Below are 18,668 nucleotides of genomic sequence, written 5' to 3'. Positions count from 1 at the left end.
AACCTACGAACTATGAGGAAGCGATGACGAGCCCAGATTCCGCGAAATGGCATGAGGCCATAAAATCTGAGATATGATCCATGTATGAGAACAAAGTATGGACTTTGATTGACTTTCTCAATGATCAGCAAGCCATGTTAAATAAATGGATCTTCAAGAGGAAGACGGGCACTGATAGTAGTGTTACTATCTACTAAGCTCGACTTGTTGCGAAAGGTTTTCTATAAGTTCAAGGAGTTGAATACGATGAGATTTTCTCACTCGTATCGATGCTTAAGTCTGTCTGAATCATGTTATTAATTGCGACATTTTATGAAATCTGGCAAATGGATGTCAAAACTGCATTCCTTAATGGTTTTCTTGTTGGAAATATGCCCTAGAGGCAATAATAAAAGTGTTATTATTATATTTCCTTGTTCATAATAATTGTCTTTTATTCATGCTATAACTGTATTATCCGGAAATCGTAATACACGTGTGAATACATAGACCACAATATGTCCCTAGTGAGCCTCTAGTTGACTAGCTCGTTGTGATCAACAGATAGTCATGATTTCCTGGCTATGGACATTGGATGTCGTTGATAACGGGATCACATCATTAGGAGAATGATGTGATGGACAAGACCCAATCCTAAGCCTAGCACAAAGATCGTGTAGTTCGTATGCTAAAGCTTTTCTAATGTCAAGTATCTTTTCCTTAGACCATGAGATTGTGCAACTCCCGGATACCGTAGGAATGCTTTGGGTGTACCAAACGTCACAACGTAACTGGGTGACTATAAAGGTGCATTACAGGTATCTCCGAAAGTGTCTGTTGGGTTGGCACGAATCGAGACTGGGATTTGTCACTCCGTGTAAACGGAGAGGTATCTCTGGGCCCACTCGGTAGGACATCATCATAATGTGCACAATGTGACCAAGGGGTTGATCACGGGATGATGTGTTACGGAACGAGTAAAGAGACTTGCCGGTAACGAGATTGAACAAGGTATCGGTATACCGACGATCGAATCTCGGGCAAGTACAATACCGTTAGACAAAGGGAATTGTATACGGGATCGATTGAGTCCTTGACATCGTGGTTCATCCGATGAGATCATCGTGGAACATGTGGGAGCCAACATGGGTATCCAGATCCCGCTGTTGGTTATTGACCGGAGAACATCTCGGTCATGACTACATGTCTCCCGAACCCGTAGGGTCTACACACTTAAGGTTCGATGACGCTAGGGTTATAAAGGAAGCTTGTATGTGGTTACCGAATGTTGTTCGGAGTCCCGGATGAGATCCCAGACGTCACGAGGAGTTCCGGAATGGTCCGGAGGTAAAGATTTATATATGGAAAGTTGTTGTTCGGGTTCCGGAAAAAGTTCGGGTTTTTTCGGTATTGTACCGGGAAGCTTCCAGAAGGTTCCGGAGGATTCCGGAGGGGTCCGGAGGTCCGGAAATTGTTCCACCACGTCCAATACAGCAGCATGGGCTGTAAGGGGGCGCCCTAGCCTTAATGGGCCAGGGGAACCAGCCCCCCAAGGCCCATGCGCATGGGAGAGGGGAAACCCTAAAGGGGGAGGCCTCCACTTGACTTGGGAGGCACTCCTCCCCCCTTGGCCGCACCCCTTGGGGTGGGAAACCCTAAAGGGGGCGCAGCCCCCTCTCCCCCTATATATATTGGAGGTTTTGGAGCAGCCCAACACATGAGTTCTCTCCCTCTTGGTGCAGCCCTACCTCTCTCCCTACTCCTCCTCTCCCATGGTGCTTGGCGAAGCCCTGCGGGATTGCCACGCTCCTCCACCACCACCACGCCGTTGTGCTGCTGTTGGATGGAGTCTTCCTCAACCTCTCCCTCTCTCCTTGCTGGATAAAGGCGTGGGAGACGTCACCGGGCTGTACGTGTGTTGAACGCGGAGGTGCCGTCCGTTCGGCACTAGGATCTCCGGTGATCTGGATCACGACGAGTACGACTCCTTCAACCCCGTTCTCTTGAACGCTTCCGCTTAGCAATCTACAAGGGTATGTAGATGCACTCTCCTTCCCCTCGTTGCTGGTTTCTCCATAGATGGATCTTGGTGACACGTAGGAAAATTTTGAATTTCTGCTACGTTCCCCAACAATGGCATCATGAGCTAGGTCTATTGCGTAGATTCTTTGCACGAGTAGAACACAAAGTAGTTGTGGTTGTTGATGTTGTTCAATATGCTTACCGTTACTAGTCCAATCTTGTTTCGACGGTATTGTGGGATGAAGCGGCCCGGACCGACCTTACACGTACTCTTACGTGAGACAGGTTCCACCGATTGACATGCACTTGGTGCATAAGGTGGCTAGCGGGTGCCAGTCTCTCCCACTTTAGTCAGAACGGATTCGATGAAAAGGGTCCTTATGAAGGGTAAATAGCAATTGGCATATCACGTTGTGGTCTTGCGTAGGTAAGAAACGTTCTTGCCAGAAACCCATAGCAGCCACGTAAAACATGCAAACAACAATTAGAGGACGTCTAACTTGTTTTTGCAGGGTATGCTTTGTGATGTGATATGGCCAAGAAGAATGTGATGAATGATATGTGATGTATGAGATTGATCATGTTCTTGTAATAGGATTCACGACTTGCATGTCGATGAGTATGACAACCGGCAGGAGCCATAGGAGTTGTCTTTATTTATTGTATGACCTGCGTGTCATTGAAGAACGCCATGTAAACTACTTTACTTTATTGCTAAACGCGTTAGTCATAGAAGTAGAAGTAGTCGTTGGCGTGACAACTTCATGAAGACACGATGATGGAGATCATGATGATGGAGATCATGGTGTCATGCCGGTGACAAGATGATCATGGAGCCCCGAAGATGAAGATCAAAGGAGCTATATGATATTGGCCATATCATGTCACTACTCTATTTGATTGCATGTGATGTTTATCATGTTTATGCATCTTGTTTGCTTAGAACGACGGTAGTAAATAAGATGATCCCTTACAACAATTTCAAGAAGTGTTCTCCCCTAACTGTGCACCGTTGCTACAGTTCGTCGCTTCTAAGCACCACGTGATGATCGGGTGTGATGGATTCTCACGTTCACATACAACGGGTGTAAGACAGTTTTACACAGCGAAAACACTTAGGGTTAACTTGACGAGCCTAGCATGTACAGACATGGCCTCGGAACACGGAGACCGAAAGGTCGAGCATGAGTCGTATAGTAGATACGATCAACATGAAGATGTTCACCGATGATGACTAGTCCGTCTCACGTGATGATCGGACACGGCCTAGTTGACTCGGATCATGTAATCACTTAGATGACCAGAGGGATGTCTATTTGAGTGGGAGTTCATAAGATGAACTTAATTATCCTGAACATAGTCAAAAGATTTTTGCAAATTATGTCGTAGCTCGCGCTTTAGTTCTACTGTTTTAGATATGTTCCTAGAGAAAATATAGTTGAAAGTTGATAGTAGCAATTATGCGGACAGTAGAAAGCTTATGTCCTTAATGCACTGCTCAGTGTGCTGAACCCCAAACGTCGTTTGTGGATGTTTCGAACATCGAACATACACGTTTTGATAACTACGTGATAGTTTAGTTAAATGGTTTAAGTAGAGGCACCAAAGACGCTTTCGAAACGTCGCGGAACATATGAGATGTTTCGAGGGCTGAAATTGGGATTTCAGGCTCGTGCCCACGTCAAGAGGTATGAGACCTCCGACGATTTTCTTAGCCTGCAAACTAAGGGAGAAAGCTCAATCGATGAGCTTGTGCTCAGATTGTCTGAGTACAACAATCACTTGAATCGAGTGGGAGTTGATCTTCCAGATGAGATAGTGATGCTTCTCCAAAGTCATTGCCACCAAGCTGCTAGAGCTTCGTGATGAACTATAACATATCAGGGATAGATATGATGATCCTTGAGGTATTCACGATGTTTGACACCGCGAAAGTAGAAATCAAAAAGGAGCAACAATTGTTGATGGTTGGTGAAACCACTAGTTTCAAGAAGGGCAAGGGCAAGAAGGGATACTTCATGAAACGGCAAATCAGCTGCTGCTCTAGTGAAGAAACCCAAGGTTGAACCCAAACCCGAGACTAAGTGCTTCTGTAATAAAGGGGACAACCACTGGAGCAGCATTACCCTAGATACTTGGTAGATGAGAAGGCTGGCAAGGTCGATAGAAGTATATTGGATATACATTGTGTTGATGTGTACTTTACTAGTACTCCTAGTAGCACCAGGGTATTAGATACCGGTTCGGTTACTAAGTGTTAGTAACTCGAAATAAAAGAGCTACGGAATAAACGGAGACTAGCTAAAGGTGAGCTGACGATATGTGTTGGAAGTATTTCCAAGGTTGATGTGATCAAGCATCGCACGCTCCCCCTACCATCGAGATTTGGTGTTTGCGTTGAGCATAGACATGATTGGATTATGTCTATCGCAATACGGTTATTCATTTAAGGAGAGTAATGGTCACTCTGTTTATTTGAATAATACCTTCAATGGTCTTGCACCTGAAACGAATGGTTTATTGAATCTCGATCGTAGTGATACACATTTTCATGACAAAAGATATAAGATAGTAATGATAGTACCACTTACTTGTGGCACTGCCATGTAAGTCATAATGGTATAAAACGCATGAAGAAGCTCCATGTTGATGGATCTTTGGACTCACTCATTTTGAAAAGTTTGAGACATGCGAACCATGTCTATTGGTGTATACGCATGAAGAAACTCCATGCAGATGGATCGTTTGGACTCACTTGATTTTGAATCACTTGAGACATGCAAATCATACCACATGGGCAAGATGACTGAAAGCCTCGTTTTCAGTAAGATGGAAAAAGATAGCAACTTGTTGGAAGTAACACATTTTGATGTGTGCAGTCCAATGAGTGCTGAGGCATGCCGTGAACATCGTTATGTTCTTACTTCACAGATGATTCGAGTAGATGTTGAGAATATTTACTTGATGAAACACAAGTCTGAATTATTGAATGGTTCAAGTAATTTTAGAGTGAAGTAGAAGATCATTGTGACAAGAGGATAAAATGTCTATGATATGATCATAGAGATGAATATCTGAGTTACGAGTTTTGGCACACAATTAAGACGTTGTGGAAATTGTTTCGCAATTAATACCGCCTGGAACACCATAGTGTGATGGTGTGTCCGAACATCATAGTTGCACTCTATTGGATATGGTGCGTACCATGATGTCTCTTATCGAATTACCACTATTGTCCATGGGTTAGGCATTAGAGACAACCACGTTCACTTTAAATAGGGCACCACATAATTCCGTTGAGATGACACCGTATGAATTATGGTTTAGAGAAACCTAAGTTGTCGTTTCTTAAAGGTTTGGGGCTGCGACGCTTATATGAAAAAGTTTCAGAATTGATAAGCTCGAATCCAAAGCGGATAAAATGCATCTTCATAGGACACCCAAAACAGTAGGGTATACCTCTTGTCTCAGATCCGAAAGCAATAAGGGATTGTTTCTTGAATCGGGTCCTTTCTCGAGGAAAAGTTTGTCTCGGAAAGTTGAGTGGGAGGATGGTGGAGACTTGATGAGGTCCTTGAACCATCACTTCAACCAGTGTGTAGCAGGGCACAGGAAGTTGTTCCTGTGTCACCTACACCAATTGAAGTGGAAGCTTATGATATTGATCATGAGACTTCGGATCAAGTCACTCCCAAACCTCGTAGGATGACAAGGATGCGTACTACTTCAGAGTGGTACGTAATCCTGTCTTGGAAGTCATGTTGCTAGACAACAACGAACCTACGAGCTATGGAGAAGCGATGGTGGGCCTGGATTCCGATAAATGGCTCAAGGCCATAAAATCCGAGAGAGGATCCATGTACGAAAACGAAGTGTAGACTTTGGAAGAACTACTTGATGGTCGTAAGGCTTTTAGGTACATATGGATTTTAAAAGGAAGACGGACGATAATGGTAAATGTCACCATTAAGAAAGCTCAACTTGTCGTTAAGATGTTTTCTGATAAGTTCAAGGAGTTGACTACGGTGAGACTTTCTCACTCGTAGCGATGCTAAGAGTCCGTTGGAATTATATTAGCGATTACTGCATTATTTATGAAATCTTGCAGATAGGATGTCAAAACATTGTTTCCTCGACGATTTTCTTGAGGAAAGGTTGTATGTGATACAACCGGAAGGTTTTGTCAATCCCGAAAGATGCTAATAAGTATGCAAAGCTCCAGCAATCCTTCTAAGGACTGGAGTGAGCATCTCGGAGTTGGAATGTATGCTTTGATGATGATCAAAGATTTTGGTGTATACAAAGTTTATGAGAAACTTGTATTTCCAAAGAAGTGAGTGGGAGCACTATAGAATTTCTGATGAGTATATGTTGTTGACATATTGATGATCAGAAATGAATTTCTGGAAAGCCTGGATTAAGCTACTTGAGCATTAAGCATCAAGATCTATAAGGATAGATCAAAACGCTTAATGGTACTTTCAAATGAGCACATACCTTGACATGATCTTGAAGGTGTTCAAGATGGACCAGTCAAAGAAGGAGTTCTTGCCTCAGTTGTAAGGTACGAAGTTAAGACTTAAAGCTCGACCACGGCAGAATAGAGAGAAAGGACGAAGGTCGTCCCCTATGCTTAAGACGTAGGCTCTTCAGTATGCTATGCTGTGTACCGCACCTGAAGTGTGCCTTGCCATGAGTCAGTCAAGGGGTACAAGAGTGATCCATGAATAGATCACAGGACAGCGGTCAAAGTTATCCTTAGTAACTAGTGGACTAAGGAATTTTCTCGATTATGGAGGTGGTAAAAGAGTTCGTCGTAAAGGGTTACGTCGATGCAAGCTTAAACACCTATCCGGATAGCTCTGAGTAGAGATACCGGATACATATAATGGAGCAACAATTTAGAATAGCTCCAAGTAGAACAGTAATTTGGAATAGCTCCAAATAGAGCATGGTAGGCTCATCTAGGAGATGACATAAAGATTTGTAAAGCACACACGGATCTGAAAGGTTCAGACCCGTTGACTAAAACCTCTCTCACAAGCAACATGATCAAACCCCAGAACTCATTGAGTCTAAATCACATGATGATGTGAACTAGTTTAATGACACTAGTAAACTCTTTGGATGTTGGTCACATGGAGATGTGACCTGTCAGTGTTAATCACATGGTGATGTGAACTAGATTATTGACTCTAGTGCAAGTGGGAGACTGTTGGAAATATGCCCTAGAGGCAATAATAAAAGTGTTATTATTATATTTCCTTGTTCATGATAATTGTCTTTTATTCATGCTATAACTGTATTATCTGGAAATCGTAATACACGTGTGAATACATAGACCACAATATGTCCCTAGTGAGCCTCTAGTTGACTAGCTCGTTGTGATCAACAGATAGTCATGATTTCCTGGCTATGGACATTGGATGTCGTTGATAACGGGATCACATCATTAGGAGAATGATGTGATGGACAAGACCCAATCCTAAGCCTAGCACAAAGATCGTGTAGTTCGTATGCTAAAGCTTTTCTAATGTCAAGTATCTTTTCCTTAGACCATGAGATTGTGCAACTCCCGGATACCGTAGGAATGCTTTGGGTGTACCAAACGTCACAACGTAACTGGGTGACTATAAAGGTGCATTACAGGTATCTCCGAAAGTGTCTGTTGGGTTGGCACGAATCGAGACTGAGATTTGTCACTCCGTGTAAACGGAGAGGTATCTCTGGGCCCACTCGGTAGGACATCATCATAATGTGCACAATGTGACCAAGGGGTTGATCACGGGATGATGTGTTACGGAACGAGTAAAGAGACTTGCCGGTAACGAGATTGAACAAGGTATCGGTATACCGACGATCGAATCTCGGGCAAGTACAATACCGTTAGACAAAGGGAATTGTATACGGGATCGATTGAGTCCTTGACATCGTGGTTCATCCGATGAGATCATCGTGGAACATGTGGGAGCCAACATGGGTATCCAGATCCCGCTGTTGGTTATTGACCGGAGAACGTCTCGGTCATGACTACATGTCTCCCGAACTCGTAGGGTCTACACACTTAAGGTTCGATGACGCTAGGGTTATAAAGGAAGCTTGTATGTGGTTACCGAATGTTGTTCGGAGTCCCGGATGAGATCCCGGACGTCACGAGGAGTTCCGGAATGGTCCGGAGGTAAAGATTTATATATGGAAAGTTGTTGTTCGGGTTCCGGAAAAAGTTCGGGTTTTTTCGGTATTGTACCGGGAAGCTTCCAGAAGGTTCCGGAGGATTCCGGAGGGGTCCGGAGGTCCGGAAATTGTTCCACCACGTCCAATACAGCAGAATGGGCTGTAAGGGGGTGCCCTAGCCTTAATGGGCCAGGGGAACCAGCCCCCCAAGGCCCATGCGCATGGGAGAGGGGAAACCCTAAAGGGGGAGGCCTCCACTTGACTTGGGAGGCACTCCTCCCCCCTTGGCCGCACCCCTTGGGGTGGGAAACCCTAAAGGGGGCGCAGCCCCCTCTCCCCCTATATATATTGGAGGTTTTGGAGCAGCCCAACACATGAGTTCTCTCCCTCATGGTGCAGCCCTACCTCTCTCCCTACTCCTCCTCTCCCATGGTGCTTGGCGAAGCCCTGCGGGATTGCCACGCTCCTCCACCACCACCACGCCGTTGTGCTGCTGTTGGATGGAGTCTTCCTCAACCTCTCCCTCTCTCCTTGCTGGATCAAGGCGTGGGAGACGTCACCGGGCTGTACGTGTGTTGAACGCGGAGGTGCCGTCCGTTCGGCACTAGGATCTCCGGTGATCTGGATCACGACGAGTACGACTCCTTCAACCCCGTTCTCTTGAACGCTTCTGCTTAGCGATCTACAAGGGTATGTAGATGCACTCTCCTTCCCCTCGTTGCTGGTTTCTCCATAGATGGATCTTGGTGACACGTAGGAAAATTTTGAATTTCTGCTACGTTCCCCAACATTTCTTAAAGGAGAGTTGTATATGATACAACCAGAAGTTTTTGTCGATCCGAAAGGTGCTAACAAAATGTGCAAGCTCCAGCGATTCATCAATGGACTGATGCAAGCATCTCAGAGTTGGAATATACGCTTTGATAAGTTGATCAAAGCATATAGTTTTGTACAGACTTACGGTGAAGCCTGTATTTACAAGAAAGTGAGTGGGAGCACTACAACATTTCTGATAAGTATATGTGAATGACATATTGTTGATCGAAAATAATGTAGAATTATTCTGCAAAGCATAAATGAGTGTTTGAAAGGATTTCTTTCAAAGAAAGACCTCGGTGAAGCTGCTTACACATTGAGCATCAAGATCTATATAGATAGATCAAGACGCTTGATAAGTTTTTCAATGAGTACATACCTTGATAAATTTTTTGAAGTAGTTCAAAATGGAACAGTCAAAGAAAGAGTTCTTGCCTGTGTTGCAAGGTATGAAATTGAGTAAGACTCAAATCCCGACCACAACAGAAAATAGAAAGCGAATGAAAGTCATTCCCTATGCATCAGTCATAGGTTCTATAAAAGTATGCCATGCTATGGACCAGAACTATTGTATACTCTGCCCTGGTTTGGCAAGGGAGTACAATAGTGATCTAAGAGTAGATCACTGGACATTGGTCAAAACTATCCTTAGTGTAATAAGGAGATGTTTCTCGATTATGGAGGTGATAAAAGAGTTCGTCGTAAAAGTTACATCGATGCAAACTTTTACATTGATCCAGATGACTCTAAGTCTCAATCTGGATACATATTGAAAGTGGAAGCAATTAGCTAGAGTATCTCCGTGCAAAGCATTGTAGACATAGAATATTTGCAAAATACATACGACTCTGAATATGACAGACCCGTTGACTAAGCTTCTCTCACGAGCAAAACATGATCATACCTTAGTACTCTTTTGGGTGTTAATCACATAGCAATGTGAACTAGATTATTGACTCTAGTTAACCCTTTGGGTGTTGATCACATGATGATGTGAACTATGGGTATTAATCACATGCAGATGTGAATATTGGTGTTAAATCACATAGCAATGTGAACTAGATTATTGACTCTAGTGCAAGTGGGAGACTGAAGGAAATATGCCCTAGAGGCAATAATAAAGTTATTATTTATTTCCTTATTTCATGATAAATGTTTATTATTCATGCTAGAATTGTATTAACCGGAAACATGATACATGTGTGAATACATAGACAAACATAAAGTCACTAGTATGCCTCTACTTGACTAGCTCATTAATCAAAGATGGTTATGTTTCCTAACCATAGACATGTGTTGTCATTTGATTAATGGGATCACATCATTAGGATAATGATGTGATTGACATGACCCATTCCGTTAGCCTAGCACTTGATCGTTTAATATATTGCTATTACTTTCTTCATGACTTATACAAAGTTCCTGCAACTATGAGATTGTGCAACTCCCGTTTACCGGAAGAACACTTTGTGTGCTACCAAACGTCACAAAGTAACTGGGTGATTATAAAGGTGCTCTACAGGTGTTTTCGAAGGTACATGTTGGGTTGGTATAATTCGAGATTAGGTTTTGTCACTCCGATTGTTGGAGAGGTATCTCTGGGCCCTCTCGGTAATACTCATCACCTAAGCCTTGCAAGCATTGTAACTAATGAGTTAGTTATAAGATGATGTGTTACAGAACGAGTAAAGAGACTTGCCGGTAACGAGATTGAACTAGGTATTGGATACCGACGATCAAATCTCGGGCAAGTAACATACCGATGACAAAGGGAAGAACGTATGTTGTTATGCGGTTTGACCGATAAAGATCTTCGTAGAATATGTAGGAACCAATATGGGCATCCAGGTCCCGCTATTGGTTATTGACCGAGAATGGTTCTATGTCATGTCTACATAGTTCTCGAACCCGTAGGGTCCGCACGCTTAACGTTACGATGACAGTTTTATTATGAGTTTATAAGTTTTGATGTACCGAAGTTTGTTCGGAGTCCCGGATGTGATCACGGACATGACGAGGAGTCTCGAAATGGTCGAGACATAAAGATTGATATATTGGACGACTATATTCGGACACCGGAAGTGTTCCGGACGTTTTCGGAGAAAACCGGAGTGCCGGAGGGTTACCGGAACCCCCCCGGGAGAGATAATGGGCCACATGGGCCTTGGTGGAAAGAGAGAGGGGCGGCCAGGGTGGGCCGCGCGCCCCCTCTCCCTCTGGTCCGAATTGGACTAGGGGGGGGCGGCGCCCCCCTCTTTCCTTCCCCTCTCTCCCCCTTCCTTTCCCCTCCTAGTAGGAGTAGGAAAGGGGGGGTCCTACTCCTACTAGGAGGAGGACTCCTCCTCCTTGGCGCGCCCACAAGGGCCGGCTGGCCTCCCCCCTCCCTCCTTTATATACGGGGGCAGGGGGGCACCCCAGGACACAGAAGTTGATCTACGGATTGTTCCTTAGCCGTGTGCGGTGCCCCCCTCCACCATATTCCACCTCGGTCATATCGTCGCGGAGTTTAGGCGAAGCCCTGCGCCGGCAGAACATCATCATCGTCACCATGCCGTCGTGCTGACGGATCTCATCCCCGAAGCTTTGCTGGATCGAAGCCCGGGGATCGTCATCGAGCTGAACGTGTGCTGAACTCGGAGGTGCCGTACGTTCGGTGCTTGGATCAGTCGGACCGTGAAGACGTACGACTACATCAACCGCGTTGTCATAACGCTTCCGCTTACGGTCTACGAGGGTACGTGGACGAACACTCTCCCCTCTCGTTGCTATGCCATCACCATGATCTTGCGTGTGCGTAGGAATTTTTTTGAAATTACTACGTTCCCCAACATATTATTTGGTTCTTCTTTGAATTCTTATATACATAATTTGATATCTTTGCAAGTCTCTTCGAATTATCGGTTTAGTTTGGCCTACTAGATTGATCTTTCTTGTAACGGGAGAAGTGCTTAGCTTAGGGTTCAATCTTGAGGTGTCCTTTCCAAGTGACAGTAGGGGTAGCAAGGCACGTATTGTATTGTTGCCATCGAGGATAAAAAGATGGGGGTTATATCATATTGCTTGAGTTTATCCCTCTACATCATGTCATCTTTCTTAATGCGTTACTCCGATCTTATGAACTTAATACTCTAGATGCATGCTGGATAGCGGTCGATGTGTGGAGTAATAGTAGTAGATGCAGAATCATTTCGGTCTACTTGACACGGACGTGATGCCTATGTTCATGATCATTGCCTTAGATGTCTTCATAATTATGTGCTTTTCTATCAATTGCTCGGCAGTAATTCGTTCACCCATTGTAATATATGCTATCTTGAGAGAAGCCACTAGTGAAACCTATGCCCCCGGGTATCTTTTCTATTATGTTACACCTCTTTTATTTACATCGCATCTCGTTTACTATTTTTCAATCTTTACTTTTCAATCTATACAACAAAAATACCAAAAATATTCACTTTACTATCTTTATTAGATCTCACTTTTGCGAGTGACCGTGAAGGGATTGACAACCCCTTTATCGCGTTGGTTGCAAGGTTTTTGACTGTTTGTGCAGGTACTAGGTGACTTGTGTGTCGTCTCCTACTGGATTGATACCTTGGTTCTCAAAACTGAGGGAAATATTTACGCTACTTTGCTGCATCACCCTTTCCTCTTCAAGGGAAAACCAACGAATGCTCAAGAGCTAGCAAGTCTCTGATATAAGAAAATGCCCGTCATTTAGATCGCCCAATGCACACGGGGAGGCCCAAGTACTTCTCATTGTAGGCCTCACTAGGAATGCCGAGGGACCTTTCGTTGTTTCCTTTTGCCGAGACGAACTATTCTTGATGAACATAACTGTTGATTTCTCATGGTTGACACATTGTCCAGAGCATCTTCCATAAACCTCAAGGATACGCTTCAGGTCCTTGGCCTCACTGTCCTTCACTCTCATTAGAAAAACCGAATCATCGGCAAAAAACAGATGCGAGATGGAAGGTGCCCCCAGACAGATTTGTATGCCACTGAACGTTCCCCTTTGATGCACATCATGAAGTATTGCTGACAGCCCCTCCGTACAGATCACAAAAAGATATGGCGAAATCTGGTCGCCCTGGCGGAGCCCTCTAGAGGGACAAACTGCTGGGAAAGTTCTCCATTTACCTTGATCTGGTATAGAACCTATAATACTCGTTGTATTAATATGACCCTCATATGGGGTATATATAGGAGTACAAGGTGGGAAGAGGATTGGAGTACAAGGCAAGTCCTTGTTGGTTTAAACTAAGGGTTAATTAGATAAATGCCACTCCAATTATGGTGATTCATAAAAATGCCACTACAATTTACAAACTTTAAAAAATGCCACCGCAATTTTTGCAAAATTTAAAAAACGCCACTGGAAATGGCATTTTTCAAACTTTGGAAATTGCAGAGGCATTTCTCGGAATCGCCAAATTTGGAGCGGCATTTATCAAATTAACCCTTAAACCAAATCTATCTCTATTTCTCCAAATCCCTAACTAACATGTTTATACTTCTAACATTCCCCCCTCAGTCGTAGCGGTAGTGAAGCGGACGATTGCGACTGAATTTGAAGTCTTGCGTATATGTCGTCTTCTTCGCTGCGCCATCATCAACTACATCTATTTCTCCAAAAAAAATGCGCTATGTTGTAGATAATGAAGCTGCAGTCGTGGACGATGCACCTTACGGATGTCATAGGGTGTCGTTAGCAATGAGTCCACCAGTTTTGCCAGGACTGAAGGAAACCCATCGAGCGCACATCGGTTTTGCCAGAACCGTGTGGCCATGTTGGGGTCGTCACTACTGTGACGCCGTATCGATGCAGTCATGCCATCATGGATGATGCGGTCGATGCCGTCATCGTGACGCAGTCATTGCCGTCATTGAGTTCGTGTCTTGCAGGAAAGTCTATAGAGGACGCTAGGTGTCCATCTTGTGGACGAGGCGGCGGTGTGTTGAGGAAGATGTTGGTGAAGACCATATTGATGAAGACTTGGGTGATGAATGCTACTTCTTGAGCTTGCGTTAGTTTTTCCCTTAAAGAGGAAAGGGTGATACAACAAAGTAGAGATAAGTATTTCCCTCAGTTTGAGAACCAAGGTATCAATCCAGTAGGAGACAAAACACAAATCACCAATACGTGCACAAACAATCAAACAACTTGCACCTAACGCGATAAAGGGGTTGCCAATCCCTTCACGGTTACTTGCAAAATTGATATCTAATAGAGATAGATGAAACTAAACAAAAAATAAAGTAAATATTTTTGTTTTTTTTGGTTTATAGATCGGAAAGTAAAAGATTGCAAAATAGTAGATCAAAAACTAATATGATGGAAAATAGAAGATCGGAAACTTATATGATGGAAAATAGACCCGGGGGCCATAGGTTTCACTAGAGGCTCCTCTCAAGATAGCAAATACTACGGTGGGTGAACAAATTACTGTCGAGTAATTGATAGAAAAGCGCAAAGTTATAACGATATCTAAGGCAATAATTATGAAATATAGGCAACACGTCCGTGTCAAGTAGACCGAAACGATTCTGCATCTACTACTATTACTCCACACATCGATCGACTCCTGCCTACATCTAGAGTATTAATTTCATGAAGAACAGAGCAATATGATGTAAACCCCATCTTTTTATCCTAGATGGCAACAATGCAATACGTGCCTTGCCGCCCCTGCTGTCATTGGGAAAGGATACTGCAAGATTGAACCCAAAGCTAATCACTTCTCTCATTGCAAGAAAAACCAACCTAGTTGGCCAAACCAAACTTATAGTTCGAAGAGAATTACAAAGATATCAAATCATGCATATAAGAATTCAGAGAAAATTCAAATAATATTCATAGATAACCTGATCATAAATCCACAATTCATCGGATCTCGACAAACACACCGCAAAACAAGATTACATCGGATAGATCTCCAAGAACATCGAGGAAAACATGGTATTGAGAATCAAAGAGAGAGAAGAACTCATCTAGCTACTAGCTATTGACCCGTAGGTCTGAGGTAAACTAATCACGATTCATCGAAAGGGCAATAGAGTTGATGTAGAAGCCCTCCGTGATCAAATCCCCCTCTGGCAGGATGCCGGAAAAGGCCCCACTGTCATGGGAACAGAAGGTTGCAGCGGTGGAAAAGTGTTTTCGTCGATGCTTCTGGTGGTTTTGGGAATATATATGAATATATAGGATGAAGTATTAAGTCAGGGGAGTCACGGTTGGCCCACAAGGCAGGGGCGCGCCCTACCCCCTGGGCGCGCCCTCCCCCCCTTGTGGCCGCCTCGTGGCTCTTCCGACTTGATCTCCAAGTCTGCTGGGTGTCTTCTGCTAAAAATCATCGCGAAGGTTTTGTTTCATTTGGACTCCGTTTGATATTCCATTTCTGCAAAGCTCAAAAACAAGGAAAACCAAAAACTGGCACTGGGCTCTAGGTTAATAGGTTGGTCCTAAAAATAATATAAAATAACATATTAATACATATAAAACATTCAAAACAGATAATATAATAGCATTGAACAATCAAAAATCATAGATACGTTGGAGATGTATCAATGAAGTGTCGATAATGGCGTTGCAGCAACGTGACGACGATGATGTCGCTTGAAGTCATCCTTCGCGGTTACGATGTGTCGATGCCGTGTTGCGTCGGAGAAGTCGATGAAGACTTGCATCTCACTCCACACCGGCCTGACGTGTGGACGATGCATGTCATGGTCGCTTCTGGTAGATGTGTGGCAAAGATTTTTCTTGTTGGGCCTGATGAAGTCCTACAACTTGATGAAGTGGCACAGGGTCGATGGAGAGGCTTCGATGTTGGTGAAGATTGGCTCAGTGGAGACGATGTTGAAGAAGCTCCAGCGCAGAAGACCCGTAATGATGCGCAGGCGTCCTATTGCGCGGTGGGCTTGATGCCGTGTGCGTGAATTTCGCCCTCCCGTGATCGGTGGCTGAGTTGATGCAGATCGGAATGCGCCAAGCGCGTGGCCAAAGCCGTCTGTTGCTCGCACAGATCAGAAAAAGCTCGATGATGCATGGATCAGAAGTCCACACACGCATGCTTACATGCATACATCGATGGAGATGACGTGCTGGTGTAGACGGGAGCCCTGCTCCTGCTGTATGCACGCGCGATCGGTGAATCGTGTCCGGCTTGTAGATTCGCCTGGCGCCCGTGGCATGCCGGCCGGAGCTTCAACCCTCGCCGTCCATGCGCATAAGGCTATGTTCGGTTCCAAGAGATTATATCCACTAGTGGATCTAATACCTGCAGGGTTTTGGTGTCGCCACCCAACCCCCACGTGGAATCATTCCGCTAGGGGGATTAATCCCTCTCACCTAATCTCTGTTCGGTTAAACCCACCAGCAAAAACACTTCGAAGTATACAGCAGTATACAACATCAGAGCAGCGCAACAAGAGTAATATAGGTCTTGTTCATTAGTGGAAGCAATCAATTGCAATTACAAGACGTAGGAATCAGAAGCATGCCCATTAGAAGCTAACAAAAAAACCTGTGGTTTGTTAAAAAAAAGCAGAGAAATTACCTTGTACAGAGTTGTAAATCAGTAGATGAAATTACGATCAGCAGATGAAATTACGATCAGTAGATGGATCCTTTTGGGGCTTCTAGCGCCCAGACTACGAACTGGACAATCGGAGCAGCAGAAGTGCGCCACCGCGGACGCCGAACTACAGCCGGAAGGCAGGGCCGTACCCGCACGGCCGACGGAGGAAGCGGAGGGACCTCTGGGTCCTGGGACCGACGGAGGTCGGAAGGAGAGGGCCGCCGTCCGCCAGATCTGGAAGCCTTGGCGTCGTTCGCCGTCGCCGCCGTCAGTTAGGTGAGGTCCGGGTCGCCGTCGAGCTTGCCGCTGCAACGAGATGCGGTGCCGCCGGTTGGACAGGTGGGTGGGAGGAGGGCGGGGTGAGGGAGCATGCCGCCGCAGTCTCATCCAGTAGCACTGCTGCTGCACTCTCCGGCGCCGCCACGACACGAGAGAGGTCGGGCGAGAGAGAGCGTGCCGTTTCGCGAGAGACAGAGAGACGAGGTTTGCTTCCACGAGGTGTGACGCGTGGGTCGTTTCCCGACGATTTCCACGGGGTTTGGGAGGGAACTAATCCCGGCCGGGTCTAACCGAAGGCTGTTATAAGCCAGACCGGGATCCGACCCCAGCCGGGGAGAAACCCACAGGGATCGGCGGGGTTTCGACCCTATCGCGACGGGGGTGGGGATAACCGAACATAGCCTAAAGGATGACGGCTCGATTTAGCGATCTCAGATCGGTTCTCTGCTCCCGTGCATGAGACCACACGGGTAGCCGATCCGACCTGCCCCTGCCTTGATGCGCGAGTGGCCTCCCCTGGTGGACACAAACAAGCTTCTACTCTCGAAGTATATGCTCCTGCACTGCGTGGCCGTGGCTGACCGCCGGTGAATCAAAGAACCAAAATTTGCACCGATGCGTGGAGATTTTTTTCTCACCGGATAACTTGGGTCCTCTGTTTATTTCGTGGCTAAAAAGAGACCCGGTCTAATAGAATTTTGAAAATTGATCTAAGATCTAATCTAAAGAACCGATCTGATCTTTGATCGAGACCGGGTGCCGCGCCCCCGAGGAGAAGAGCTTAATCTCCCGGGGGCGGCGCACGATGCGGAATTGGTGAGTAGTCCTAGGATCGGCGTCGTAAGACTAACCACTCTAATACCATGTAAAAAATATAGAACCTATAATATTCGTTGTATTGATATGACCCTCATATGGGGTAACATAGGAGTACAAGGTGAGAACAGGATTGGAGTACAAGGAGTCATTGCTGGTTTAAATCAAATCTATCTCTGTTTCTCCAGATCCCTTTTTTTAGAAACGGAGGATGACCCTGGCCTCTGCATCTGGGCGATGCATACGGCCACTTTATTAATTATTCTCACAAGACCTTACAAAGTAATACCACAGTAAGACTAAGCCGCCGTCTAAGCAACAAACTGTCGCTATACCTATCTAGTTTATGAAGGGGCGCAGATAGCCTGGGCCTAATACCAAACAGACATCGCAGCCAAACCTAACACCTAAGACCTGAGGACCCATCCAGGACGCGTGCCGGACATGGATCTCGCCGGTCCGGCGTGCTCTCAGAGGCCGCCGCCGCCAACTACCACCGCTCCATCTTTAGAATTGTACTGATGTCGGTCTAGCTATCGTCGACGCCACCACGGCGACCAACGACACCTCCTCCCTGCGGGCAAACAGCTGTGCACGTCGCGGTCGCCACTGATACACCTCAGCACCATGCTGCCAAGTACCACCAGCCGACACAGCTTGAAGTCTTCGGAAGATCTGTCGTGCGTAGCACCTGCCGACCAGGCATGACAAAGCCTAGCACCTGTCGGTCAGGAATGACTTGACATTTCCACCGAAGCTCCGTGCAAGACGAAGCCGCTCCACCTCCTGCCTCTGACTTCCAGCGCTGCTCCACAAACGATGCTCCCAAGAGAGAAACGACACCGTAGTGCCGCCATTGTCCGATCTGGAACACCAGATCCGAGGGTTTCCCCCAGAGCAGCACGAGTGGGTCGACAGTAGTTACACGACAATGACTCCATCAAGGTAACAATGTAGAACGCCGCCATCGCCTATCAACGGCTCGGTTTTCACCGGCAA

Source organism: Triticum dicoccoides, chromosome 5B (genome assembly GCF_002162155.2).
Source record: "Triticum dicoccoides isolate Atlit2015 ecotype Zavitan chromosome 5B, WEW_v2.0, whole genome shotgun sequence".
Taxonomy (NCBI): domain Eukaryota; kingdom Viridiplantae; phylum Streptophyta; class Magnoliopsida; order Poales; family Poaceae; genus Triticum; species Triticum dicoccoides.
The sequence above is the reverse complement of the archived record's forward strand: the minus strand, read 5'-3'. Positions refer to the sequence as shown.